Raw genomic sequence first — 27,899 nt, 5'->3', positions numbered from 1 at the left:
CATGATGACTTCCACTGCATAAACATATATGTATACACAAATATATATACACATACATACAAATATATATACATATAAATACACACACGCATATGTGTGTATATACATGTGTATATTCATATATGTGATATACATATTATGCGATTACTTGATGGGCTAGGGCTTTTGTAGCAGGTATTGTGGAATTAGTTATGCCTGTGCTCACTTTGAACAGCTCTTAGAGCGTATAATTATGAGTTTAGATAATGATGAAATAATGACATAAAAAGAGAACATTAACAGCATTGTAATACAGATATATTAAATAGGAAGAAAACAACAACAACAAAAAGAGTTGTTGAGGATTAGGGTGTAGTTTGCAATATTTGAGAATTTCAGAAAGGAAAAATTGTTGTATTAATCAAGTCTAAACTTTGAAATGTAAAGAATATTCTTATCTCAGATGATCAAGGAAAAAATGAATGGAGGGAGGAAGGGAGGAAAGGAGAGATAATGGCTATAATTTTCTCCAGGGGAAGTTCAGGTTTGATATTAGGAAAATAATAGTCTTAGAAAAAGAGGTAAGACATCAAACAGGCTGCACAGGGAAGTGATGGAATCAGCATTGGAGGTTTTCAGGAAAAAATGGGGTGGCATGTAGGGATTTCATTTAGTGTGTATAGTTGTGATGGATTGATGGTTGGACTAAGTTATCTTCGTGGTCTTTTCCAACCTCAGTGGTTCTATTATTCTGGGATTCTAAGGAAGGAAGGAAGAAAAGATCCTTCCTTAAAGAAAACTCATGTCATCAAAATTTATGGATGTTCTTCACAGACCTAACTAACAACTTCTAAATATCATTATCACCATTTCACTCCATAGTATTTTGTTCTGTACAATTCCAATCAAGATAAGAATAAAATGGTGCCTTGGTTCCTTGGTGGAAGGATGGAAGGGAGAGAGCAGAAGAAGGAAAAGGAAGATAGGCCTGTGGACAGGTCTATGCTGGAACCCACCATGGTGTAAGGAAGACCAAGACACCAAGACATAGTTGCTAATCAGTATAACTTGTGCATGGAAGAATGAATATATAATTCACATAAAATAACTAGGCAGTGAATTTCTGAATACAGTATTTCAGGTTTCAGAAACAAACTTTATGTTCATAAAAATTAGTAAATTATGGTTCTAAGTTTCATTAAAGGCTGATGCTGTCATTCTGCGTGTGATAACTATCCAGAAAACCTTGAAAGATTTATAAACCACAAACAATCTTGAATGAGCCTCAAGAAAAAGAGATATATTCCCTCTAAGGAACAAACTAGGGCATTTTAAAAAAACCTTGAACATTATACAGAAAGGGCAGAGCATAAATTAAAGACCCCTAGGGACATCTCCAACTTGCAGCCAAAATCAAGTTTTGCTGTTTTACTCTGTTGGCTGGTTTCTAATTACACTGTGCAATGAAAATCATTTATAACTAGAAAGGTCCCATAACATCATGACAAAGGCACAGGGCTGCAACATAATATTAGAGAACACACACCCCACCGATGATCACTAGTAACTGAGGAAGATAATAACTGCTCAGCTACTCTGAAATAATTTACTCATAAAAGAATCTTCATTAAAATAACATTAAGGGCTATTTTCAATGTGGCATGCCGGGGCTTAGCTGTGTAATTCCTTCTAATATTAATGGGAATTTTGTAGATAAAACTCCATACAGTGCAATGAAAATCTCACCAATAGTTTTAACTAAATTCCATGAAAAAGAAAAAAGGTTCAGGTAAAAGCTTACAACGTTACAATTGTTATGCGCTATTAAGCTTATGCACTATTATGCTGCTTGTAAGACAGTATGTAAGATTAGTGCATAACAATTGTAACATTTGTAATAAGCATGCTGCTGCATCTAAACTCCTAATAAAAGAAGTTAAGGAGAGGGTAGGTAGGCTTACTTCTGTGGTAAAGCAGTGACTAAAATAAATATGAAGGACAAACGCAAGTGGAAATTTCTAATTCTGAAGTCTGAACTGTTTTGTGAAGTAGCACAAATGTTTTGGTGAGCTATGAAATAATTATTTTGTGTTCCAAGGGAGAGGACATTGAAAATGTCAGTAGTAAAGAAATTGTGACATTTGCTGAAAAAAGCACTTCTGGTCAGGCAGAAATTACAAACGTCATTCTTTAATGAGATTTTTCGTGTAAGCCTTGGAGGCCATACAGAAGCTGACTCAAAAAACATGGGACCCATGGCAAGGCCAGTTTGCTTTTATTCTTCTCAGTTATGCTACCCTAGAGTGGCATAAAAGACCCCTAATTGAACCTGTGTGATATAAACTTCTTGTTATGAACGTAGAAAATAATTTATTAAAAAAAAAAAAAAAAGGCTATATAGTGATAACAAATAAAGGCCGTATCTGCACTTCATTCAGACCAGTAATGTGCAGACTGTCAAATGAGGATAGGAATAAAGGGGCAGGTTCAATGACAAATATATATTTAATTCACTTTAGCTTCTAACTTATATTTTGATACTAATAATGATTATCAGAGACATTTGTTTTCTCCTCCCTTTTGTTGGCTTGATTTTTATTTTATTTTATTTTATTCTATTTTTATATGAGAGATTTTGTTGAGGTTTAAAATTTACAATAAATGTTGATTAATTATAACAAGAAAGCCCGAAGATTTTGCCCATTTTATCAGATGAAGAATACCCTCAGCTGGAGTCTTTAGAATTTGAAAACATAAAAATGATAAAGCAGAATATTTTCAATTATATTTGAACTTGTAACGACCTCTCTATTACCAAAAAGCAGGAATGCAAAGAAGAAGCTCAGCACATAAAGCTTTTATTTTTTGAAAGAGTATCATGGGAGCTTCACATATCTTTTAAATGATTGACACAACAAGCATTCCATTTTAATTGGCACTTCTGTGATTTATGACTTTATCACGTCAGGAGCACCCCATTAGGCCATATGTAAGGGAATAGCAGGGTACTGTACATCTGACAATACTTGAAATCTTCTATTGAAGGCTCCTAATAAGAAGAGATTACTAAGAGAGTTCATAACCCCATTTGATCTAAGTACTGAATTGGACTAAATTGTATCCTTCACTCCTGGAAAGCAATACAATACTTGAGATCCCAGTAGTCCATGCCGTTATCACACTGCCACATTTTCCTGTTCTGTAAGTGCAAGAACAGTAAGATTTCTGTTTCTAAGTAGGGAAGAATAAGATGCTTCATTCCACTGATATAAATTGTCTTGATAACCTCACCTTCTTGCTTCTATTCTAATCACAACAGACTTCTCAGTCCTAACAGCTGAAACAAAATAAAAATCTATATTAAATCTTTGTATTGTAATTTCCTACTAGTGGAGTTTAAAATTGTGTTAAGCCATCCCCACTGACACCAGTATGACTCTCATAACAAATATATTTCCTTCTAAAAGCTGTTCAGAACCTGAGGAGACAACACCCAAGCAGCCTCAAAATATCAGTTCCAATATCAAGACCTCCTTTTCACTCAGGTGCTAAAGACTTCTTCAGTGAAGAGGAGGTCTTGATGTTGGAACAGATGTTTTGAGTGAGTAGAATCCAATTGATGAGTGAGTAGAATCTGACTGCCTTCATTTTAAAGAATTGCATTTTTCCAAAACCTTCCTCGTCTGCATCAAGTCAAACTGTTTCAGGATTAGGTGTTTCTAATTTTAGAAAATAGTTAATTTTGACACATTGTGATATACTTTGTCTTATTTTAGTGTTTTCATCGAGCCCATATTATTTGCTTTCAATTCCTAAATTGCATATTCCATGTTTTACATTGACATATGTTACTCAATATACCATCTGATTTTATCAACATCTAAATGCATAGATGTGTTGTTTTCGTGCAAGTACCAGAGATCAGATTATCTTTTCCTATTTTCTAAAAATCTGAATAATACCTTGTAAAAGATAAATATATATTAATTGTTTAATTTGTGGGTTTTGTAGTCCTTTCTTGTTCTGAAAGCTCGCTTTTTTTTTTCCTTAATGCAGAACAACTAAGGATAAAATTAATGTTAAAAATTATGTAAACTACAAAGAGATAAAATAACAAAAGATAACCAAAAGAAAACATAAAACTACTTAAAATACTGTTGATAATAATGTTATGATCTGTGATATTTCAAGGTTATTTTCACTGTACTTCTTTTTAGGTTAGTATCAGTAAGTTGTTTTGTCTAAGACTGGAGTTTTAATGGAAAATAAATATCACAAATAGTGTTTTGCTACAGAGGTTAACATGATAGTTTTCTAGAATGCATATTAACTGTGCCACTTAAAAAAAAATGATTTATCATATTTGACGATTTGTGTATACACATGTAATATCTAGAAAGATAAAGTAGATTTATCATAAATAGTTTGTCAATAATTATGAAACATAAATAGGAAAAACTCCTGCATATAAGATGTCTATACTTACATATCATGAATACAAGCATGCTGGTAATATACAAAGTCTTTTTGTCAAAGTCAGTTTTCAAACTCAATTGCAACAAGAAAAAAATAAATAAATTAGAAGGTATGAATTTAAATTATCATTATTTTTTTAATTGTAAATAACCACCTACAATTCTGGAAAGTCTAACTTTGTTATTTGTATTATGTAATCAGCCAGATACTGAGTAATACAAATTTATAATCTCTTGTTAAAATAAATACATCATTTTTATCTGCAAGTATTTTAACAATGTTTGCATTTGTAAAATATATTTTTTCAGTTAGGAGGAAGTTTTTCAGGTCAGTGGTTCTGGGCAGCCTGGTCTAGTGTTTGGCAACCCTGCACATAGCAAGGAGATTTAAACTAGATGACCATTATGGTCCTTTTCAATCTAGGTCATTCTGTAATTTTATGATTCTATAGTTCTTTCTAAGTTGCAGGTGCAACTGTAAGTGGTAACCATGCTGTGTTACTCACTTCCTTTCCTTCTATTTAGAAAATGGAGATGAACCAAGCAATATTGGAAGGAAGAGAAATGGACAGGTAATAGCTGAAGTAGCTGTGTTATTTTAGCACAGAGTGGAAAAAATGGGCCTGGAGTTGTTAGTCAGATCTCAGTCAAACATGAACCAGTAGGGTATCCAGGTAGCCGAGAAGGCGAATGGTATCCCAGTTCATATCATAAATAGTGTTGTTAGCAGGAACAGAGAGGTGATTATACCCCTGCACTCAGCTCTGAGGCCACATCTTGAGTACTGTGATCAGCTTCGGGCTCCTCAGTACACGTAAGACACTCAGGCCATGGAGTGTGTCCAGAGAAGGACAGCAAAGCTGGTGAGGGGACTGGAGCACAGATTTCAATTTCAACAAGACAGCCTCTGGTCCAAGAGAGATGCCCTCCAGTCCAAGAGGTACATCCTCAATTCTGAATGGGGCGTACTCCAAACTGAGTGAGATGCCTTCCAGCATGCAAAATTCAGTCTCCAAACTGAACTAAGCAAAATTTAGGCTCATCAAGTCATGCTTGAATCTGAACTAAATACCCTCATAATTGAACAAGACAGATTCCAATCTGAGCTGGAGAATGAGAGCATCAGGACTTACCAACCTGATCAACCACAGGAGGCACCAGAATTTATATCAGTTACCCCTGTAAGAGGATGGAAAATGAAACAAATCTTGACTCACTTAGAACATAAGAAATAGGAAGAGGAGAAAGTAGAGGAAGCAGACCCTGCAAGAGAAGAAAAGGAAAGAGACCCAGAGGAGTAGCTCTGAGATCCAGGGGAACTGCCTCTGAGGGGCCCTCAAGAAGATTGTGGTCACCAGCACCCAGGAGGGCAACAAGAAGTCCTGAAAGAGTAGGAAGTGATCAAGACATTGTTACCCTTACTGATTGATCTCTAAAAATGAAATTCAAGGTCTGAGAAAAGACTTTTCATGCAACCCAAATGAACCTATTGTCATCTGGTTACTTCGATGTTGGGATAATGGGGCCAACAGTGTGTCACTAGATAGTAGAGAATCTCACCAACTGGGTGGCATTGCTGGGGACTCAGCGACTGACAGAGGTATTAGTACATGCCAGAATAGGTCCTTCACCCTCTGGAAGTGGATGCTATTGACTGTGAAAGAAAGATACCCCTTCAAAGACAATCTGATGCCTGAGAAAAAGAAATGGACTGATATGGAAAAAAGTATCCATTATATGAGAGAATATGCTGTGGTGGAAATATTACATATCCTCACTTTCATTCCTGATGAGCCAGACCAAGAGCATGATCCTGAGAGAGTCAGGTGTACACCAAACATGTGACATACATTCACAAAGACTGCACCAGAGAGGTACGCCAGTACATCTGCAGCAATGTATGGCAGAGGGGAGAGAAGACCCCTTATAAAAAAACTGATTAATAAATTTCAAGACTTTGAGTTACATTTAGCCCCTCTATGAGCTTGTGTTTCAGCCACTACAAAAGTATCTGAAAAACTGGGATGGAGAGCAATCAAGAAGATATAATAGATGAACAGTCTACCATGCATTATGCTGATGGATCCATGGTGGTATCAGATACATCTGATGGGGACCAGGATTCCCAAAACAGCCCACTGGAGAGGCTGATCAAATTGGTTTCCTCCCAGCCTGCATCATCCAATGTCTCAGCTATGAAAAGGTCCTGCTCGAGAGCAAGTGACAACAGTAAGACTACGTGTATGGTCTTGTGGTCTTACCTATGTGACCATGGAGAAGATATGAGGAAGTGACATGATAGACCCACTCCTGCACTCCAAGCATGGGTAAAAGAATTACAAGATAGATCAACAACCAAGGTGAACTTCTCCAAAAAGTTGATTGCTCCAGTTGCTGCAGGACATGGCAATAGCTGTAAGAATGTGTCTGGAACACATGCCATATGAGGAGAGGCTGAAGGAGCTGGGAATGTTCAGCCTGGAGAAGAGGAGGCTCAGGGGAGTCCTCATTGCTCTCTATAACTTCCTAAAGGGAGGTTGTAGTGAGCTGGGGGTCGGCCTCTTCTCTCGTGTCATTAGTGATAGGACCAGAGGGAATGGCTTCAAGCTACGGCAGGGGAGATTCAGGCTGGACATTAGGAAGTATTACTTTTCAGAAAGGGTGGTCAGGCACTGGAATGGACTGCCAAGGGAGGTGGTGGAGTCACCGACCCTGGGGGTGCTCAAGGAAAGGCTGGATGTTGTGTTGAGGGACATGGTTTAGTGGGAGCTATTGGGAATAGGTGAACGGTTGGACTGGATGATATTGAAGGTCTTTTCCAACCTTGGTGATTCTATGATTCTATGATTCTATGAATGACTGAGGTAGCAAATAGAGGGGCCCTGCCCGCAGCCAGGGGAGTGGAAAAGGATAATAGAGTGTACTGGACTGTGTGGATTAGATGGCCTGGCACATCAAAAACACAGAAATATAAGGCCCTGGTGGACACTGATGTGCAGTGCACTCTAATGTCCTTGCGTCACCAAGGTGACTGAGGGTTCCCAAGAGTTGACTATGCTGGAGGCCTCACTGGTAAAGACGGCAAAAGCACCCTGCCTGTAGTGCGGTGAGGGATGGAGCCAGCTGATCTTAAATGTCCCCTCCAACCCAAATCATTCTATGATTCTATGATTTTACTGAGTAGGGCAGTTGCGTAAACAGCCTACAGTGTGGAACTCCACACTCATCTCCAAAAAACAATGCACATCAGAATAATAATATCAGAATAAATGCTATGTATCTTCTGCAAATTATTTTATCATTCTATTTTTTTTCATTATTTTTATAACATATGTTTATGTCTAAGATGCAGAAAATAGAGTTTACTGCCTCTTTTAGAATTGCAAAAAAATGGTAGCTTTTCTTCAAGTACTGTATGTACTTCTCAGTACTACTTTTACTCAGTAGTGTAGGTGTCGCCTTTGTTTCGGCGACCCTGACTGAAGTCTCCTTGTGAAAGTGTTCTGACAGCCCCGGCCAGTTTCGCACGCTTTTCATGACACCAATATGGTGAGCGGCAAAATGGCGTTAATTGCAAAGAGCACACCCTTCTTAAAACTTTCCCCATGCCTTAGGGCTACTACCATTGTCTCTGACCAATGGACATGTGGCATGTCTTGTTTCTTCCTTATTTGGTCTATCCTGTTCTTCTCTCTTATCTTCAGGTCATTTGTTGCCATGGTTTCCCAGGGGCCGAGGGGCCCCTGTTGACCCTGGCGACTGCCCCAGACCATTCAGTTAACTACATGTAGGCAGCCATTATGTTAGTGTATCTTGAAGTCTATCACAGAGTGGCTTTAGGACATAAACTAATGTGTTGAACTCTACTTTTGGCACTTAATGGTTTCTTCTAGAGAACAAAATCAGATGTGTCTGCTGCTGCATCACTGTTTTCTACAGCAAAGCTGTAAATAAAAAAAATAAAAATAAATAAAAAATTGCAAAGCTGCAATATTAACTGCATATCAAGAGTAAAATATGGTCTGTTCCAAATGTCACACACTTACCTGAGCATGCCATGATGAAAACAAAATGAAATTAAGTATGTACTGTTTTAATTATGAAGAACTTTAAATGGTGAGGCTTTCTTTGATTTTATTTTTCTTTTATTTCTTTTACTTATTATTATTACTTATTACTGTTATTTTTTGTTATTTTGAAGCCTTAACATTAACTGTGACTTTGGAAGCTCACTTATCTAGTAAGCTTCAGCAGCTCATCTTTATGCAGTTACTAAAACACCTAGAAAGCAAGCAGAACTGCATTTGTAGAGTAGTAGAAGGGGAACAGAGGAAATAGAATGACAATTATTTGGTATAGTCAAGTCTTATTTTCTTTAGAAGCTGGATCACCTTTCCTTCTTGAAACTGCTTCTTGATATCTGCAGTTTTTTTGAGTAGGCTTTGGAATTCACTTTCTCCAAAGTGGAAGGGTTTGGTTTCTGAGTACATTTCTACAGCGTAGTTAAAAAAAAATCAACAAAATTTGTCAGTAAAGAAAAGCAAGAACAAATTGATAATATATAAGTTCTTAGAAATACCTTCCTGTGCAAACATATACTGTGAGTTTTTTAGCATTTCAACATAATCTTTTACAGACAGAAGATTACATTGATACTGTGAATACCTGTAAATTGATTGCATTAAAAACAAACAAACAAACAAATAGAAAATAACAATTCAGCAGTTGGATCAAATCAACAATGCACTGATGCTGCCTACCATATCAGATAGTCCAGGAGTATGTACCACTGAAAATAAAAGTGTGTGATTTTTTCACTTCCTAAGATTACTTAAGGTCTCCTCTTTCTCTCAGAAAATAAACTCAAACTTCATCTTAAACTTCAGCACGAGTTCTTCCTGATAATTACACAGCTAGGTAATAAGTTTTTAAGAGGGGGAAAAAAAAAAAAAAAAGCATCTGTCAGGTATAAATGTATTTTATTTTTTTTCTACATCTGGCCTTTTCTATTTCAACTTCAAAATGCACTGAATATGGCAGAAAATCTCTAGTCTCTTAAAAAGTTCAATTTTTTCCTTTTCTAGCTACAACACAAATGCAGTGCCATGCAATCTCAAGTGATTACACTACATTGTAATATAAGGTACAAACCAGAAAATATTTCATGGACTGCTTAATTCTCTTTTTCAGAATATTAATAAATTTTGATTGTGTAAAGAAAAATATGCTATTACCTTTTGATCAAGCCAATGAGATTCATTCAAATACTTCAGTTGTTGTAGCATTGAAGTTATTATTGACTTACTGATCCAAAATAGAGAATCTAGCAATGAAGCTAAAGAAAACTGAGTACTAGATCTAACAATATTAATACAAGCAAAATTACTTGTTCTTGGGAAAAATAAAAAAACACAGACCTGATTTTTTTTTCCTGAAAACAAACAGACAACAACAACAAAAAACACAATTATATTCCTCAGAAATATAAATTTGAATGAAGTCCTGGCATGACAACATAATCTTTTCGTCTTTTTCTTCTGATTTTTTTTTTTTAATTCAGTACTACAGAGATTGATTTAAGAGACTAAAATAGCATGTGATCCTTCATTTGCAAAGTAACTTAGTTATTGGATTGTAGAAATACCATGGTAAAATCAAATTACCTTTTAATTTTGTCACAATAATTGGCTCTCTGAGGCAAAAGAGACATTAGTACGTTCACCACTAAATTTCCATTTACCCAATAGTAAATTCCAATCAAAATGATATTTAATTCATTCAGATTTAAATGCAAATCCAAAAAGAATATGCATTCTGGGAGCTTGGGAGTTTTGTACTGCCACTAGTAATTAAAATGACAGTACTGATACTACTGCAGAATTAAAGAAGCAATATTTTTTCTATCATGTACATGAGAAAAAAAAAGGCTCTCAGTGAGTACTCAGGTATTCAAATTTATGTTCTCATTTCAGCAGTGATGAAAAAAAGGACAGCCATATACATAACATCAAATCTTCTTTCACATGTAGAAGAAAAGTAGTGACCCATGCTTTCTGAGGATTACTTCAACACTTTAAAAAAGTAATAATAATAATTATGAAAAGAATAGGAACAATTGTTTATAAACCAGTTCGGGGATTTTCAGGAATTAGAAATCATTTTTATTTATTTTTCATTTAATTGTGAAATTAATGCGTGTTCCAGTTAGAAGAACCATTGCTCTAACATGCTTTTGACAGGCAATATTCACTAATCAACAAGGAATTATCCTCTTTTATATTGTAAAATACATTATTATATCATAATAAGGTATTAATAAGCCAAACAAAACAAAACAAAGAAACTGAGTACTCATATAATCTGGAAGGTGTTTTACTCTTTTCTGAATATTGTCTTACTCACTTGGAGAGAAACTTACTATAATCCATGAAAATTTTCCTCTAACATTTTTGTGAAATTCTGAGCAAAGATACTCAGAAATAAAATAATATATACAAACAAAATAATAAAAATAAATAATGAAACTAGTGAGAAATACAAACACTGCTTGCCAGCAAAAAAAAAAAAAAAAAACAAAGTTATGAATGAAGCTTGTAAACATTTTTATAGTTAGATGAAATAGATTATGAGGATTTTGCTGAAAAGCTTTAACAGCTTTTGTGGTTTCTCTATAGTGGGTCGCTATTTTATAAGAAAGCATGTTGGTGATAAAATTTCTTCACTTTCATAAAACAAATGTGGTAATATGGAAGGAAAAGGAAAGGCAAAGGGGAAAAAAAAAGCAAAAAAAAATAAAGAAAAAAGAAAAATAAAGTATTAATATGACAAACAAACAAACAAACAAATAAATAAATAAGCAAGCAAGCAAGCAAGCAAGCAAGCATATATATTTAAAAAATGTTAAATGGTAATTTTTCTGATCTATCCAATCATTACCATATTCAATTGGTCTTGCTGGTTACACCTACAGCTTACTTTTGCTATGCTAAAAATCCATTTGTGGGTGAATGAAGTCTCTTTCTATAGAGAAACAAAAACAAACAAGTAAACAAAAAAAGCCACCCTATTTTAAGAGTTTTTATCATCACAGGTCTAATTATTGCAGAAAAAGAAGGAAAGGAAGGGAAAGGGAAAGAGAAAGTGAGAAAAGGGAAGGGAAGGGAAGGGAAGGGAAGGGAAGGGAAGGGAAGGGAAGGGAAGGAAGCCAACCAAATAAACCCTTTTTACTGCTAATGCCAAGTTTACCAGTTTCTCTAAGCATGAACATCCAACATTGTAGCTTGCCTGCAGTGCATTGAATGAAGAAGAGTTATCTTGAGCTGCATATAAAATATATAATATTTTTAATGTGTATGAGAAACAAAAATTAGTTATATATATATATATCTAATTATTAAAATTTTTTTTAAAAAGCAATAAAAATACAAAACTAGTGGGATATATGATATTATTTTTGTGAAACTAATGCATTAATCTGATCTGATGGAAGTGATTGCAGTTGTTGGTGAGTTCTCAAGTTGTTCTTCAGAGATTTTTGATCTAATTTTATTCTTCCTGTTCTTCACACTTGAAAACAGTTCACAAATGTATGTACTGCAAAAAAAAAAAGATGTCATGAATCAGATGTGATTGTGAAGTGAGATATATTTTTCTTTCTAGTAAAGACATGTGATCAATTTTCTCTTTGGGTTGAATATATGATTGCAACTCTATAGATTCCATTTGAAAATTCGCAGGTAATAAATTTGTGTTAACTAAAAATGGAGTCAGAAAAATAGAAGTTTTTTTTTTTTTCCATCTTGAAGTATTCTCAAATTCCTTATCAAAATGGAAGACAAGGTTGAATGTTTTTTGCTGTTTGCAGGACAGTGTTTAGCCAGTGCATCAAAATGCATAAAATTATTTGCCATAACTCAACTACACCCTTCTCATATCCCAGTTTCATCCCAGACGTCACTGGTCACACTCTGATATTTTGTTGCTGCTGAGTGATGATTGTGCACCAGGAGCTGGGCCAGGAGGCTTGATAGGGCAGAGCCATCACCTTGATGGCATGAGGCAGGGGGTGGGCCATAATGGCCTACAGGACTCTAACTAGACATGCTTTCTTCAGGGATTCTAAGGTTCACCCAGTTTTTGTAGGAGGGAGAAAAGAAGAAGGGTTATACTACTTATTGTCTCATAAGTCCTTCTACCAGAAATAGGTTGCTGCAGATAATTCCCTTTTCCTCAACATAGGATCTGTGTTTAAGTCATTTTTGTACGTTTGCTAGCTAGCATACTTTTGTTTTTTCTGTCCTGATCTGATTTCATTTTATATCTTACTGCACATAATTCCTTTCACGTGTCGGATAATGTTTATCTTTCTTCCTTCACATTCCCAACAAAACTGATATTTCTCTGGTATAGGCCTGCACTTTTTTAACAGATCACAGGCATGTTACTTCTAGCCATGAGATCAGTGCCAGAGTTGGAACCTTTCCTTATTTGCCAATGTTCCTCTGCATAATATTCTGTATCACCACTTCTCAAGGCAATAGCTGAGCTAGGTGAGGCTAAATTTGAACTTAAAAATTATTTTCATAACAATTATGAAATGTCTCCTTGAGTTTAGATCAGTATTACTTTTAAATAAATCTTCACTTTTTTTCCAATGCTGGCAAAACAAAAAAACAAACAAACAAAAAACACCTCAAACTGCCTTGATACAATTAAACTACTTTCATTTCATTTTTGGCTTATTTATCTGTTTGTTTGTTGGTTTATTTATTAAGAAACAATGGAATTAATCAGAGCTAGTATCTTTATTCTACTGTTTCTTTCCTTTAATCTTTTACTCCTTTAACTACAATGAAATAAAATTCTAAATATGTAAGTTTATTCTATATGATAAGTAGCATCCAAGATATTGGGAAATGCAGCCACAACATTTAATGTCCATTTCCTCAGTAGAACACATCGTCTGAAAATTGAAAGCAAGACAGGTACTGCCTCACATTTATCAGACTAAGCAGAGTAGATGCCGTCATTTGGCAATATGACAATAATATTTCTTGTCAGCAGCTCAAATGATTCTCTATTTAAATAATTAATTGGCTTAATTTATATTTGTGCGAAGGAGTAAGACACTAAACTCTTAATAACAAATCCATTTGCAGGATAATGAATTAAAGAATACAACATTTTTATGTTTTACTTTTTCAAAAATAGCAAGCCTTTCTGCATAATGGCAGAGGAAGAATAACTATAAACTTATAGCTCACAAAGAAATATGAAGGCTGCTTTAAAAGTAAGGGTTCAAAATTTGTTATTTTGGCCCATGATATCAGAGGTAAATGCTGCTGGTATGACAGCAGAAATTGAACCTTTCTGCCAATGTTCTCTTACATTCTGTTTCTATGTAGCAGCTTACTTTAGAAGGACAGCCTGACAAAAATATGTATAATATGGAAGTGCATATGATGCAAAGGTGTGTAATTCTTCCATGTAGAAGAAATTGCACAAATTGACATTCACTGATGCTTGCTGAACATTTATGGAGATCAGACAGGGGATGTGAACACAATGAGGCACTCAGTGGTACATTTCAGCAGTGGCAACAGTGATGTGAAAGACAAGCCGTGTTCCAGACAGTCTTACGGATTTTTATATGTGGAATTCAGGTTCTTGTTCAGCACTGGCAAAAACATAAAGCTAACAGTGGTGACTTTGTTAAAAACATTGTTCTGTAGTGATATTTCACTCAATTGTATAGTGTTATAGAATCATAGAATTCTTAGAGTTAGAAGTGATCTTTGAAGGTCACCTAGCACAACTCCTCTGCAGTGAACAGGCTCATCCACAGCTAGAGCAGGTTGCTCAGAGCCTGTTGCATTGCCTTCTACGGTACTGACCTTAACCAGGCCAGGACCAAATAACTGCACGTACACACCAAAATGATGAACAGCAAAATGGCGTTTATTACACGTGAACTCTAGCTTATATAACCTATGTGCTTCGTCTATGCCCCTAAGGGCACGTGCCACACATCAATCATGGAGCTGGGAGAGGGCCTATCACGTCACATCCCGTGGGGGGGTCTCGCAATCGCCTACAACAAGAGCCCAGTGCAGAATGGTTTCTCACTTTTTCTTATTGTGATCTTCATACCTGTTAGAGTTTCTGAGGAAATAAATAGGAGACATCACGAAGTATATATCCAAGGAATAATATATATATTTTTTATATATATATATATATATATATATATATATAATATTATATTATATATATATATACAACATATAATATATATATATAATATATATATATATATATTTTTCACAATTCATAGGATGACACAGAAAGTTGATCTCCTTTTATAAATCTTAGTTTACATATTTCAACATAGATTACTATCTCTCTTTCCATTCATTTATGATTAAACATTTCCATAATTCTAAGATTTCATATGGCTAGCAAATGAACAACTATATGTGCTGACAAAAAGAGTGTGTACAAAAATATCTGTATCATCCACTGCAGAAATTTTTATACTCCTATATCATCTAAATAAATATCTAATGGTCATTAGTACATACTTCCAAGCCTATTAGCTCTTTGGGTTGCATGTGGTTCCTTTCTGAACCATCAACTCCAGTTATTTTATGCTGTATAAAAATGAAATCAACCTTTTCAATCCTTCAGGTTATACTGACAGCCTATAGTACTGGTATACTTCAGAGAGTTTGGGTTAAATTTTCCTGCTGTTTCTTTCTTGTTTGTTGCTATTCCTGTAACTTCTGTGTTAATTTTACGGTGAAAAAATATCTGTTGACATAAGCAAAAGATTTTCTGGATTCTTAAGTGGCATAAAGCAAAAATGAAACAAAAAATGACAAATTGGTTAAAATTCCAAGAAAAAAAAATCCAGAAAAGTGGAGATTGCTCCACTTTCATCTATACCGAAAAAAAAAAAAGATAGAAGAGATGCAACACTGGCTTGGCTGGCCTGCAAACTTTAGCTAAAGCAGAAGTTTAATTTGACACATACATAACACTATGAATATATCTTATTTACTCAGCAGACCAAAGATTTCATTGGTGGGTATATCTTGCTTTAATTCTGGGAAACTTAGATATAGTCCTCTAATATCATGTTCCAATTTAGGCTCTCTATTTCATTATTCTTCTTATTATTATTATTAGTAATAATAATAACTAAATCAATTCTTTTTGTTGATGATGTTTAAATAATGAAATACACTCTCTCTTAATTAAAAAAATGCATAGCCATTGTTTTTCAAACAGTACATATTTAGGGGTGCAATAATCTCATTTTAGAAATATCACCCATTGGAGAATGGAGAAATAAAAGGTCGTTGTGATTCAGATAGCCCCTTTGATTTTATACCATCTTCAAGAGTCCTAAATTCTAGCTACCGATATTAAAAGTGTATTTGGATAATGAAATAATACAAAATGCAAGCCTGCATTGGCAGCTGTTTGACAATCTGGAATCAGCATTATAAACAGGTTCATATTGCGTAGTTATGGTTACTGAATTCTTTTTTTCTACAAGCTACCAGGCACATAGGCTATTGCATTTGTTTTGAAATAAAATAGTCATATTCTGTCTTTCCTGCATGACTGTTTGAATGTATAAATTAAGTGAAATTATCAGAAAGGATACAGAGATTGTCTCCTCTACAGACTACACATTGAGGAAGAAAGTAAAAGAAACTGGCTCCAATAAAGAAATACTAAGTGATTTTCAAGAGATGTTAATATACTACTATGCCATAAAAATAGCTAAAAATGCCTCAGCTAGTATAAACAGAAAGAACAGCCTAATCGTAGAATCATAGAATCATAGAATCACCAAGGTTGGAAAAGACCTAAGAGATCATCCAGTCCAACCGTTCACCTATTCCCAATAGCTCCCACTAACCCATGTCCCTCAACACAACATCCAGCCTTTCCTTGAACACCCCCAGGGTCGGTGACTCCACCACCTCCCTTGGCAGTCCATTCCAGTGCCTGACCACCCTTTCTGAAAAGTAATAATGATGAAATTTTGATGATGAAATTTAATGATGAAGAAATAATGATGAAATTCTGAGAATGAAAATCTAAAAATCTGTGTTTTCCATATTCTCTACCTGAAAAAAATATACCAGATTCTACTGATAATTCAACCATAGTAGCAGAGAGAAAAAATAATAACAACCTAAAAAAAAATTAAGTCATTCTGATTATTAATATTTTTGAGGATATGCATAAATACTACTAGAGTTATTGTAGTGGAAGCAGAACCAACTGACTTAGTGCTATGCAGTGGTGACTAAATGCTAAATTATATGAAACAGTTAAATAGGCCAATTGAACATCAGTAACCTATGTAGCTTGGAAAAGTCACATAAGCAAGCTTCTGGAATCTGGATATCATTTTAGAGGGTGTTTCACTAGGAACTCACATAGAAAACACAGAAATTAAGACAAAATTGTCAGTACTTGATTTTGAAATATAACATTTTTTTTCTCTCTTGGTGACCTAGATTAAATATGTTTTCACTGTACTGTGAATTTAGTGGGAGGGCATGTCAGTGGTTTATGAGCTAGTTCAGCCCAGTTCTGTGACTAGCAGGGCAGAGCGATCTGTTGATCTGAGCCCCCAGAAAGGGAAAACGGGATCCCAAAGTAATTAAAAATAAGTACAATCTGAGGAGAAACAAATTAATTTAATAAATATGGTATCGGAATGCAAGATAGCATACCATAATACAATATAATCAGAATTGAAACTAATAAATCAGGTATAGTGAGAGAGTGGAATATAATGAGAAAGGTGTAAAGGCCTTACCATAATGCTAGGGTAAGATGTACAGGGAGGAGAGAGAGCCAGAAAAGGGAAGGTCAAGTGATCCACAAAATCCTATATTCCCTCTCTGAACACAAAGTTCTCTGGAGTATGTAGTTCTTCTTTTCTGGATAGGTGCCTGGAATTGGAGCATCAACTCCTTTAACTCTTACTGTACTACGTGATGTTATGATGCAGAAAACCAATAACCAAAAATCTTAAAACCATGATAAGGCATAAGGGATTAAAGTATTGTCTAAGGATACAGGAAATCTGATTAATAGATCAAAAAGACGATCTGTGGAGTTTGAGTACAACACCAGTGGGTAATTCTCCTTTCCACAGTGCTTATGGAAATCAACTTAATCCAGGAGGCTAAGTGAATTTATTCTGAAAGTTCTGTTTCCTTATTTGTAAATATTTTCAGAAAGAGTTTTATTGGGTTTTGTTCAAGGTTGTGATTCAGGATATTTCTGTATCGTCTAAATATCCAAATCATTTTACAGAACAAAATGAGACAATTCCAAATACAGAGAAAAACTCCATCAGATTTTTTTCACAGGTCAATTTTCTTTCTGAGAGACCTTTTAAGGTAATCTGTATCCAAAATTTATTTGGCTTTCTTTTGTTTTAATTGTTTGATTGATTAATTGATCTTCCTTTTCCTCACTTTCTTTTTTTTTTTTTTTTTTTTCATATGCTATAGTGATCTTTTTCGTTGACTTCAATTACTTCAAGCCTTGATAGAGATAATTACTAGAAGCTAATCAGTTGCAGATTTTTCAAGTCATTTATAAGTAACTTGCAAAGAGTCATTAATTATATTTCACCTTGTTAAAAAAACTTGGCTTGTTGAGCTAATATTGTACACACTTTTTATTATAACACTTTCCTTACAACTGAAGCAACAGAGTTGAGGTTGTATTTGCAGTTTCCTACCTCGTTACTCAACCACATTATTACTTCATTATCTTTTTTTGAGAAAAAAGACTAGAACATTTTAAAATAAAGAACAAGATAATTATAGATGGGAAAAAATAAAATGAATATCTCCAGAATAATCTAGAATAGCCTATTTAAAAATATACAGTAAGGAAAATTTCTTCTATTGTACAAAAATGAATATCAGTGTATCTAAAATGCCTGTGCAGGGTTTCATATGAAGTGATTTTGTAATATACTCTGCTGCTTGTTATTAAATTGATTTTTGTGTGTGTATTTGTTGTTGTTGTTCATTTGTTTTATTTTTATTTTGACTTTTATTGATGATAAGGCTGCTTAGTTTTAGATTTGTTAATCTGAAGTCAAGTGATGTGCTGATTATATTTCAGTGCAATTTGATGACCTCAGAAGAAAGCAGCAGTATCATTAATTTTAAGTGTAACAAGCAGAAATATCATCAACTTATTTATTTTATACTGACTTAAATAGATATACCTAGATTCTGATTGTTGTGAATGATAGCTGGTGGTAGCATAGTTTTAAACACAGAAAGTCTCAAGCAAATCCTGTTTTTCAAGTTAAAAACTTGTAACCCACTAATAGAATTTACTTATGAATTCATGGGTCCCAAAAGCCTATGTTGTGAAATATGCATTTAATATAATTTTTTTTCATCTTAATGAGGAAGGCTGCTAAGTTAGGAACAATTTGAACCTTCACCAGCAACTTTCTGATACCAGAAAGAATAAATTACAGAGCTTAGTCCAGAATTCATGAAGCGTTGGGAAAAAGTTATTATTCAAACATAAATTAATATATTGTAAAGTTATGGAAAACAAGTCTGTGAAACATTCTAATAATACTCATGTCCTTCATGAAGATTATTTCCATCCTTATTTTCTCTGAAAATTATTTTTTTCAGTATACAGATGTACTGTTGCAGGGGAGGCATAACATGTAACTGCATTTGGGCAACATGAAGTGCTTCATAGCCTAGATAAGTACAGTAAAGTTATCTTTCAGCTCACTTTATTCTTGTTATATAACAGGGCTCTAACTATGGATTTTTTTTCTGTTTGTCTAAAAAACCTAAATCACTTCAGAAACTTAGAGCAGGAATTTTACATTAAAATATTACATTAAAATGTTAGGAGTGTACTGACTTTTATATGTACAAACATTCTAGTGAGCTAACATTTTTGTTATATATAGATATTTAAACACCAGAAGCAGAATTATAATTTTTTATGCAAAACTGAAAAATAACTCCTTTCTGATGAAATACAGCATCTCATCCTTGTAGACTTGGGAGGAGAAACAGGAGAACAACTTTTCAGACACTTCAGTGTCTTAAGTACACATGATTCTTATGAAAACAAAAATTAAATACAGCAAGTTGTAGATTATACAAGATATTGATAAACATAGAATCATAAAATTAATTATAGAAAGTCTTGTTTTCAAAGGGATCTTAAAGATCTATTTCCAACCTGCCTGCCATTGGCAGATCTGCCATGCACTTGATTAGATTGCCAAAGTCCCAATCCAACCTGGTCTCAAATAGCAGAGATGAAGCTTTCACATCTTCTCTGGGCAACTAGTTCCAGTTCCTCATCACCCTCTGAGTAATGAACTTCCTCCTAATATCTAACCTAAATGTCTCTTCTTTTAGTTAAAGCCATTCTCCATTGTCCTCTGGCTACAGACTGTAAAAAGTCAGCCTCCATCTTTTTCATAAGCTCCCTTTAAGTACTGAAAGTCTGTAATGCAATTTCCCTGGAGCCTACTCTTCTCTAAGTTAAAAAAAGCCCAATTCCCTCAATTTCTCTTTTTAGGAGAGGTGCTTTATCCCCCTTGAAGCTACAGTATTAGCTGTACAATATGAATATGAAAGTTCTGTTTCATAGATATTTACAAGTTTGACAAGATATGGAGAGGTACAAATACAAGATATCTCTGAGATATTTATGCACACTTTGGAGAAATAAATAAGTAGCAGTAATAATATATATATATATTAAAATTAGATATTACATTTAGAAATAATTAATACTCTCCATTGCCCTCTATCATCCTGTGGTAATTAAATAAGTGTCATACAAGCAAATAGATTATAGATGTAGTAACGTTTATTTTCAATTTTATAGGTGACACATTCGTGATTCTGTAGGCAGTTGTGTGTGTTTTACAGCAATGACTTCTACCAATTAATGCGTGGTGGAACATGGCATGTAGCAGTTGGGAATATAACACATCATATCTGTATGTTTATACATGGATTTTGTATATAAAGGCATATGCCACTGCCGAGACAAAGATTTATGGAGTTTTTAATTTAAATTTCCTACTTAAAGAAAGATTAAGATGTTGCTGGTAATTTGTTTTATTTTTTAACAGGTATATTCCTTCTTTCTATTCTCAAACATGTAAGTGGATTTTAAGGTGAATGTCAGTGATCCTGAAATTAGGAACAAGAATAGTAAGAGCACAGTAAAAATAATTCTTGGTGTTTTCTTTTATTTTTCATACAATTTCTCCTATATTACATTTTGAGTTTTAAATTCACATGGAAAAATTCTGCCAGATTGAACATTTCTTCTGTGAAATCTTAACAACTGCAAGGCATGCCATTCCATGATGTGCCATAAAAATTTTTATACCTGAGCACCATATGTAACATGAAAATTGATTTTAATGGTATCTTTTATGACAAGAAGGCATTTGTTTTTCTGATCCATTAGCCAGCATCTAGTCATTTTGCAGATATTGAGGCAGAGAGTTCTTCTCCAAAATAATGATTGACACAATTCACCACAAAATTACTTGACTAAGTTATTGAGAATCTATTTCACATTAAACTTAACCTTTATATTAGAATACCAAGGTTAAATTAAAAGAGAAAACTACAAGAGATTTTTTTTTTCTAATTCTGTTTCTAGGCATTAAAATTCAATCTTCTTCTACTCATCAAAATTACACCTTTAACATATGCCCTTGTTATTCACATTTTCTAATATTATTCACAACACCTACTCAATTACCCATACTTAGCAAATCTAAATGAAATCAATATCTATCAAAAAGAATTACACTCTCTCTACACTTTATTTCTCAGTCTTAATCAAATTATTTTTATTCCTCCTATAAGAGCAAAATTATTATGCACTTTCAATACCTTTATTAACATTAGTTCAGAACCTGCAGAATTTTCTTCCTACACATGCTTTCTAAAAACGTTCTTCAGGCTAGTCAAGCTGCTATGCACACTCACTTTCTCATGCTGAGATATATATCTGATGTCCAATAGAAGAAACCCAGTAAAATTCTCTCTATAGATCCTGAATACATTGTTTCTTGCTACTTTGTTAAAAGTGTATATACATAAATATATACACACATACATATATATATACACATGCATACATATATATATATTCACATACATACATACATATACACACATAAATACATATGTTCTCTTCTGTGTAATTGGGCTTTCATAGAAGATAAAGGAATCAATGCCATGACTCTTTGTAATAGAGCAGGATTTCTGTCAGCTGTGATGTGGTTTAGGCTAAACTTCAAACCTTGTAGTCTAGCCAGCCTGCATCAGCAAGATGGCTTTATAGATAGGGAAGTGTCTGGAACCTTGTTCTACTTTCTCTCACCACATAATCCAAGTGGACGTATCTTATAAAGGCAGTTTTTGAGTAGAAGTAGTCTCCCCTCCCCACAGTTTCATAGTTGTATCACTTGATATTATATGGTAAGAAATATCCCTTTGGCCAGTTTATGTCAGCTCTTCTCATTCTGTCCCTTCACAACTGCTTGTGCACTCAAACACCTTTGCTGGACCAACAGCATGGCAAGCTGAAAAAATGAAATGTCTTCAGCTCCATACAGCACTGTTCAGCAGTAACTAAAACTTCAGTGTGCTATCAGTTTATTGTTCTCCTAAAGCCAAAACATAGTATCATACTAGATGGTGTGAAGAAAATCAGCACTGTCTCAGCTGAAATCGGAGTAAAAAAGAAGTTCAACTTGATCCAGAATTTTAAGAGAATTTTAGACAGGTCTTCTTCCACTTATAATAAACAATTTTTAAGGAAACTGAATAGATTTATCAAATTACAAATCACTGGAGAAAACTAATTTTTGGAACTTTCAACTGTAGACTTTTCCTTCAACTTTAAATATTTACTTGTCTCCAGTATTGTATTGAGGAATGGCTTTTCTACCGCTCTTTTATCTCAGCATCATCATTTACTTGTTTTGTAAATGTGAACAATTTTATCTATATGAGTTCGTTTTCTCTCAGTTTAATCTGATTTCTACAGACATTTGAAGCTGATCTTTGCTTTTGCTGCATTTTGGCAATGTCGTCAGTATCTTACTTAAGTAGATATTAGCTTTATGTTGCCATTATCCTAGATATATCCAGTTTGCTTGGATAAGTTTTCTGGAAGGACTCACTACTTAAGAGGGTCAATTTGACCTTTCATGTGGTATTCTTACGATAGCCTTTCAGTCATATTTTCATATAGTTTTGAGAAAACTAATTAGGAAACACTTGAATCTTCTTAAAATAAACAAAGAACCCCTCTCCCCCTCCCCCCTTTTTTTTTTAAATCATAAATACATATAATATTTTACTGACTTCCAGTTGAAGCCAGCAGAAGTACTATTGGAAAATAAAGAAAGAAACAATACCTTTCCTGTTTATTCTATATAGCCAAGAAATTCAAATATTTTCTTGTTAACTTGGGAGCTAGTGCTATTTCCCTGCTATTTCACAAACAAACAAACAAAAACCTATGAAGAATTCATAGCTGGAAAATATCTGCCTTGTCATATCTCTTCTGTTATACTCTGCTTGAAAAATATATGTTTTGTAACAATTCATTGTTGCATAAGTAGCAGTCATACAAAGCATCATGGGAGAAAACAATCTTCATGTTTACATCCCCTGCGATTTGTGCCTTGTTGGCCAACTTGTTGGTTTCTCATAGCACATTTTGTTAATTACTTTGTTTATTAAATGTATTAGGATCACAGCAAATCTATAAATTATCAGAAAGAGTAAGAAGCATTGTAGCACTGGACATTAGGAAGTATTACTTTTCAGAAAGGGTGGTCAGGCACTGGAATGGACTGCCAAGGGAGGTGGTGGAGTCACCGACCCTGGGGGTGTTCAAGGAAGGGCTGGATGTTGTGTTGAGGGACATGGTTTAGTGGGACCTATTGGGAATAGGTGAACGGTTGGACTGGATGATCTCTTAGGTCTTTTCCAACCTTGGTGATTCTATGATTCTATGATTCTATAATAGATAATGTGAAAAAAGACAACAGCAGAAATGTACGATTCAACTGACAATACAACTTTCTGTATAAGAGCCTGGACTAGCCAACATTGTCAAGCACAGTGTCACTGGTTGTAACAGTTTCGTTAACTTCAGTGAAACATAGTCATCAGCTCCAGCTCTCTGCGGAGAAATAACAAGTTATGAAGCTTCTCAGAAGGAAAACAAAGGATGTGACTACTTTTATAAACAGGACATGCATCATTCGAGGTATATCAGAAACAAGGCCCAGCGTTTTTATTGCTTTTCCAGCATTATGATTCAGACGAACCACTGACTGAATGACTAGTTAGCAGAGGTGTTATGTGAAGGAAAATAACTTTTTTACTGTGGTCTAGGTTCTGTGTTCTCTGTTTCTCTGCTTCATAGGAAGGATTTTGATAGCATTTATAAGCATATTTTAAAGGGATTATTGGAGGAAATTAAAGTCCAGTTCTGACAGTTTGTATGTTGACATTCACAATGAAGAGATAGGGTTCCCAAAACAATGTCGGGAACTAGTTCTACAGAAGATTTTCCTAAGGTGAATAACCACAGGAAAGTAGATCACCCCATTCCCTTCCCACTCTTATCTCTACCCTCATTTCCAGCAGCAATAAAAATAAACAAAGAGATCACTGTCAAAACTAATGAGGAAATAAATCACATTTTTTGTCAGTTTCTATATTAGGAGGATGTCTGTCATCTTTCTTCCCCTGCTCTCTTTGTTGTTTCCCAGGGAAAAAAAAAAAAAAATAACAACAATAACAACAACAACAACAATAATAATTGTGGTGATCATTGAAGGACACAGATGTGTAGAGCATAATTTTGATCCAATCCCAGGTGGATTTTAATTATCCAAGCAAGAAGTTATGTCCTCTGGATGAAGACACATGATTTTCACACCTGTGAAGACCAGACCTTCACATTACTACATTAAATTCATATCCATTTCAGTAGGTTTTATTCTGATATTTACCACAAGACTTCTCCGCCTGTTTTAAGTCTCTCCATAAAACATAGTTTTTCACAGATGTCCAGCAGTCATAAGGTTTCAGTCTATTCAGTCCACTATTCTCTTCAAAAAGTGCAATTCCCTGTTCTTGCTTGAATGAATGAATTTTCTCAGAAATATGCTTATTCCCCAAAGTTAACACCAGAAAAATATAGTGTCAGACCTTACAGTGCCTCTTAGAAACTTGATTAAAAACAATTTTCAGGGATTGGTTTTGCTGTCATTTTTCAAGTCCATCAGTACATGCTTACATACGTGTAATTTGTGTATGTGTGTATGTGTATATTTCCATATATACATACATATATTTGGAAAGAAAAGAGAAAGAAAGTAGAATCTTTCATTTTCAGCTTCATTTGAATGGATGTCATTTTATCTAACTGCTTTTCTACTGCCACCTGTAACACAGCAACAAAATTCGATTGAACATTGGCGGGAAGATTCAACCTTTATTGCCATATCACCAACATCTGCCTCTGATGTTGTGGGCTAATATAATAAAATAGGAGGCATAACTTTCATGGCAGCCTACATGATATATAAATTGAGAAATTCCTAAGATCAGAGATCAGGCAAAATTGGAAAAGATCTGTTATCCCCTTCATGAAGAACCATTTCTTCTGAAAGTGAGTACTATGCTAAACTTCTGACAGCAAATATTGAACTATAAGAGGGGGAAAAATGCTGAGTTAGTGATTTATTTGTCTTACTAGGTAAATAAATCCATATCTTGTTTTGTTTTTGTATGCAGTATGTTTTTTGTTGTTGTTCTTTTTTGTTGTTGTTGCTGCTTGGTTGTGTCATTTGGTTTTGTTCATAAAATAAAGGTACATCATAAAGTGCTACATCTGCAGATACATCACTTGAGTGACAGACAAACCAGTAACAATTTAATTGCCATTAATCTATATGAATATTTCTTTATATCCATTTTCATACCATTGTACTGCACAGAAGTAGAGGACAGAACAAATGAAAACTTTAAGCAATTTTTATGATGTACTACATGTATGGAGACATTATTTCCCCCTACTTGTGTGGGTTTGTAATATCAGCAAACATATTGTATTGTTATAGCTCTGGCATCTGTTCCCAAAACTGAATTTGGTTAGAGAGAAGGATTAATTCTTCAGTACCTGAAGTTCAAACAGAAAATATATCTGGGTCTTTTCAATATTTCTTTCCAAATCTATAGTGTTTTTCATCAATTGTGTAGCTCTTTTGAAGAAGAATGGAGAGTTGTTCTACATGACCATCAATTATGTATCAGTTCAGTGGGAAAATGTGAGATTCATTGCAAATTCTTGAGCTGGCTATTGAATCTAAGATCTGTCAATTCTGAAACAGCTGTGAATTTAATGTAAATATAAATGAAAAATTGTACTTACATGCTGTTTTGCTTCTTTTTTTTAGTTAGTTAGTTAGTTAGTTTGTTTGTTTGTTTTCTACCAAAATGAAATTAAACACCTTAATTCTATTGTTTCATTCTTATTTTATTTCTGACTGGAAATGAATTGTTCTACTTTACGTACAGTGGAAATTCAGATGTCCAGGTGTCTCTCTCCAATATATAGGAGGGAGATGAGGTTCTTTTAATATATGTATACCCGGCGTGAAATTAAGAAACAATGGGTCAAATGTTGGTCCAACCAGTTTATTATAAATCCTAATCAGGGAGATGGGGAAGGGAAGGAGGGCGATAGAAAAGATAGGAAAGAAGCAAGAATCGCGTAAAGTGGGGATAGCCACCACCAGGATCCAGCAGCAGTCCCATTGGATGATGTTTCGAAGGTTCGAGGCAAAAAAAAGCATGGGGGGAGAGCAGCAGCATGGCCGGCCTTGGACAGTAAGCAGGTAGCTATAAGAACTCACAGAGCCAATCCGGGAGGAAGCTGCAGGACTCAGGTATCAGGAGAGTCCGTCAGCATGCAGGAATTCCGTAGGGAGGAATCTGATGGCAGACACAGTTGCTTTTCTTCAGCATGCTGGTAGAGCACAGAGCAAGTCCAGGAGGGAGAGAGGCAGGTCGTGAGGCTTCTCATGTCAGAAACCTCTTCTTCTTTATGAGGAATCTGTTGCCAGAAAACCTAAACCTCATGACTGTAGGTCCCATTTTATCCTTCTTTTTCTGCCTATGTGACATCCCTGGTGCTTGAGAAAGAGTCATGTGAGTACCCCCTGAGATGGCCATCTTCCTCCAGATAAGCCCAGACAAAAGACAGCTTCACGGCCATTAATCTGCAGCTTACCTCTCTCACGTTGACCCTGGACTTGTCCATCTGTGTCCCTCAGACAAAGGATTTCACAACTCTTGCCCAGAACTTGTCCATCAAAGTTCTCCAGACAAAGGATTTCTCATCCCTTGCCCAGGACTTGCTTGGACTTGCCCATCTGTGTCCCCAGCAAACTTTGAGACAATGATGTGAAAGAATAATCTCTTACAGCAAGTAAATGAGGATGTTGCATTAAATGAAGGGGAATAAGATTAGAAACAGATTTTTCTATTCTGGCTTTTAAGCAAAGTTTTAGCATTCTTTCTTCTCCGGTCTAGAAAATAGTAGTCTTCTAAGCTTCATTTCTGAAACTCTATAGCAGAAAATATTACTTTAGTATGTACAATAGCCTGTTTCTGTATAACACAAAAACTACTAGAAATCTGATTTTAAATGAGAAAATGAGTACTCTTTTGGTTTCTTCCTTCCTCTTTCCCTCCTTCCCTTTCTCCCTCCCTTTCCCCCTTCCGTCTCAATTCTAATTTCATGATCTCCATTTCTGTTTTTGCAAGCTGATTTCCAGAAGAAGTGAAAAAATGTCTCATGTAGGAGTAATAAACATATTCCTTCTGGGCATCAATGCAATAATTTCGTTTAATCTGTGAACTACTGTCATCAAAATAATCAAGACAGACATTTACCATGTTCTTGCTTCCTTCAATGAGATTCCATGTAAGTGATTTCTTTGAGATCATGGCATAAATTAGGAGAGAATTTAGCTCATGAATATTCAAAAACTGATTAACTTCTATTGACACTGAATAATGTAATGCATTTGTTCCTTTCTGCTAAATAATAAAGTTAGCAGTTTATGTGATGTGTCACAGCCTGTGAAAATAGTAATGAGCATTAAACAAATTATCTGCCTCCAGTTGGCTTAATAGCATATTAACTAAAAGAAAGCAATCCAGAGATTCAAACATTTCAAAAGTACTTTTAATCACCCTTAAGAAATAAAAAATATGTTGCTTTCTTTTTTTCTTTTTTTTCTCTTTTTTTTTCTTTTTTCATCACGAGGTGGAAGTATTTATTTTT

This window comes from Tetrao urogallus (genome assembly GCF_951394365.1).
Source record: "Tetrao urogallus genome assembly, chromosome: Z".
NCBI classification, from domain to species: Eukaryota; Metazoa; Chordata; class Aves; order Galliformes; family Phasianidae; genus Tetrao; species Tetrao urogallus.
Note: the sequence above shows the minus strand (reverse complement) of the source record.